General features: G+C 43.4%; 1 pseudogene; it reads right to left on the bottom strand.

Annotated features, from left to right (window-relative positions):
• Window positions 1-669: 669 nt before the first annotated feature.
• Window positions 670-3,119, bottom strand: LOC129395235 (syncytin-1-like; annotated as a pseudogene).
• Between the last annotated feature and the right edge of the window lie 229 nt (window positions 3,120-3,348).

The raw sequence follows: 3,348 nt of genomic DNA, 5'->3' as shown, positions 1-3,348 counted from the left end.
TGCTGTGAATGTAAGTCACTTGGGAGAAATCTTCCAAGCAGGCAATCACATCAGAAAGCTACCACATTAGGGACACAGGGACTCCACAACTCATGTAGACTACCTCTTTCTTGGAACATGGTATGTAGAACTTTCCTTTCTTCTAAACTTTAGCCATCTGCAACAGGGCTTTCTCCAGTTTTTAGGCCTTTCTTGAGGCCTCCTTCTTCCTTTCAGAGTCTAAGTTATATACACATTAATTTTACTTTTCATTATTCCTTCAAGTTCCATATATATATATATTTTTTTGCAGTTGCAAGATTTAATAGAGTGAAAACAGAGCTCCCATACAAAGGGAGGGGACCCAAAGAGGGTAGCCATTGCCGGCTCGAATGCCTGGGTTTATATCCCAGTCATTGTCCCTCCCGCTGTGCTCTCAGACAATAAATGATTGGCTATTTCTTTACCTCCTGTTTTTGCCTAATTAGCATTTTAGTGAGCTCTCTTTACTACCTGATTAGTCGGGTGTGAGCTAAGTTGCAAGCCCTGTGTTTAAAAGTGGATGTGGTCACCTTCCCAGCTAGGCTTAGGGATTCTTAGTCGGCTTAGGAAATCCAGCTAGTCCTGTCCCTCAGTACCCTCCTCAACAGGAAAACTCAAGTGCTGTGGGGAGGTTGGCCAATCACCGCTCTAACTGCTTCCTGCTGAACTGGGGTGTAGTAGAGGTCGTGCAGTTGAGATTTCCTCAGGAGGGGTGACTTCAATATCATCAACGTTGGAGCATGGGCTAGCAGGCCAGTCCAGGGGACTGTGGTAGATTTTAGTCATGGACTCCATCTGGGGCTCCATTTGAAGAACCATTTGTAGCTTTATGGCTTTGATTCTGGAAGAGACAAGCTTAACAAGGAGCTTAAAGATACAGGGTCCAAAGAGGAGTAACAATATTATAGCTGCTAGAAGTCCTAAGAGGAAGAATCCAGGGCATCCATTGGCTGAGGAGGCCCCAGGGTCCGGTGTTTTGAAGCTCTTCTGCTTTATGTTATATTCAATCTCGAATTTTTTAAACTTTCTCAGTGACGATTCTGGATTGATTAACATAATAACAGCATTCTTCCCCTAAAAATAAACAGGTTACCCCTCTTTTGGCAGTTAGCAAGTCTAAAGCTCTTCGATTTTGAAGGATTACTGCTGCTAGGGAGTTAAGTTGATCTTGCAAGATGACCAGGGAGTTGGCGACCCGTTCCATGTCACCATTTTACTACATGGTGACATGTAGTAAACTACTTTAAATAGTTTGTAGTAGAACTGAGTAGAGGTTGTGATACTGCCAATGCCAGTACCTAGTCCGCCTAGCACTCCTGCTCCGATAACAAAAGGAAGAATGGGTACTCTTTTCTTGTGGGGCTTAGGTACGACATAATTGTATAAATCTTGTTCAGTGTAGATGGTCATAGGGGGCACTAAGAATGAGAGGAAGCACGTAGATTCTGAAGAGCCATTTAAACAACGATAGGCTGAGGTACCACAGAAAAAAAATATTTCTGAGCGTAGGCAGACTATTTGTGTGGGAGGAGTTACCCACCTGATGCATTGGGAGTTGCTTGTGTCTATAGTATTGCTAAATTTTACACAGGTGAGGTTTGAGGTATGGGTTATTTCCAGATTGGAAACAAGAGGTCCTACTAAAATGGAAGTGGTGTTTATTTCTGTGCTGAAGTTGTTCGATTGTTCAGGTACAGGGATTGAAATGTATGGCCTGAAGCGCAGGGGGGGTTTTTTGGCACACTTCACAAGCCATGACTATCTGCTTGATAGTTTTGAAAAGGCCTGGTCCAGTAAATAATGATTTGGCCATCTGATGGTTGCTATCAATCCTAAGTGAAAGGTTTGGTGAAGGGTTTTAAGTAATTTCCATTGGTTAGCTGCTGGCGAAAGTATTTTTCCTTCTTTGGTGGCTAGCCATCCTGAGGGGAGGAAACTATGTCCTCATGAGGTTCCCCATTCTATTTTTTCTTTTGAGTACTGGGGCTTGGTTTCCCGGAGGGGATTATCCCATATTAGGGGTCCTTCTATAAGCATTTTTAATGGAGGGTCCTGCCTTGTGGCTCTTTTGGCTTTAATATCCGCTTGGCGGTTTCCTTCTATTTCCCCTTTTTTTTTTCTGATGACTCCGGTAGTGTAAGGTCTTTAGGTTTTCGTACAGCCAATAATATCTCCTAATCGCTTCCTGACGTTTGATAGGTGTTTCCTTAGAAGGTAGGAATTCTCTTTCTCTCCATATTGCTGCGTTGGCATGGAGGACTAGGTAAGCATACTTAGAGTCTGTATATATATTTATCCTTTTTTTTTCCTAATTCTAGTGCCTGAGTGAGGGCTATTAGTTCTGCCAGCTGAGCACTAGTTTCTGGAGTGAGGGGATTACTTTTAAGTATTCCATTATTACTGACCACTGCATACCCTGCTTTTTGAAGTCCTTTTTCTACAAAGGAACTTCCATCAGTATACAAGTTGAGGATGGGATCAGTCAAGGGAACCTCTAGAAGGTCCCCTCGAATGGTGTAGGTTTGGGCAATCACGTGACAGTTATGTTCTATTTTTTCTTCATTGTCTGGAAGAAATGTGGCTGGGTTAAGAGTTGCAAAAGTGCGCAGTCGCAGCACTGGCCCTTCAAGTAACAGAGCCTGATATTTAAGTAAACGGTTGTCTGACAGCCACAAGTCTCCTTTAGCAGTGAGTATGCCATTCACATCATGAGATATCCACACAGTAAGATCTCCTCCCTGTATTATTTTAACTGTTTTAGATACTAACACTGCTACTGCCGCCACTACCAGTAAACAATGAGGCCAACCCTTTGCCACTACATCAATTTCCTTACTCAGGTATGCCATGGGTTGCAAGCTCATCCCTCGGACCTGTGTAAGGTCTCCTAGAGCTATTCCTGTTTTTTCTGTGACATTTAAACAAAAGTCTTGCCCTGTTGGCAAGCTTAACACTGGGGCTTGGGTTAGGGCCTTCTTTAGGGCCTGGAAAGCCACTTTTGCTTCAGGTGTCCATTTTACTAAATGGTTATTGACTTTCTGAGTTTCCTTAATTAGTGTATATAATGGCCTGCTATTTCGCCATACCTGGGAATCCATATTCGGCAGAAGCCTGTTATGCCAAGGAACCCTCTTAGTTGCTTTAGGGTTTTGGGATTAGGATAAGCCAGTATGGGCTGGATACATTCCTCACTGAGGGCCCTGGTGCCTTTGGATAATTTTAGCCGTAAGTATTTAACCTGCTGTGAGCAGAGCTGAGCTTTTGGTTTGGAAACAGCCACAGGTGGCGAGGAAGTTAAAAAGTGCTTGGGTGGTTTGATGGCACAAG

This window comes from Pan paniscus, chromosome X, assembly GCF_029289425.2.
Source record: "Pan paniscus chromosome X, NHGRI_mPanPan1-v2.0_pri, whole genome shotgun sequence".
In the NCBI taxonomy this organism is placed as follows: Eukaryota; Metazoa; Chordata; class Mammalia; order Primates; family Hominidae; genus Pan; species Pan paniscus.
The sequence above is the reverse complement of the archived record's forward strand: the minus strand, read 5'-3'. Positions and strand labels throughout refer to the sequence as shown.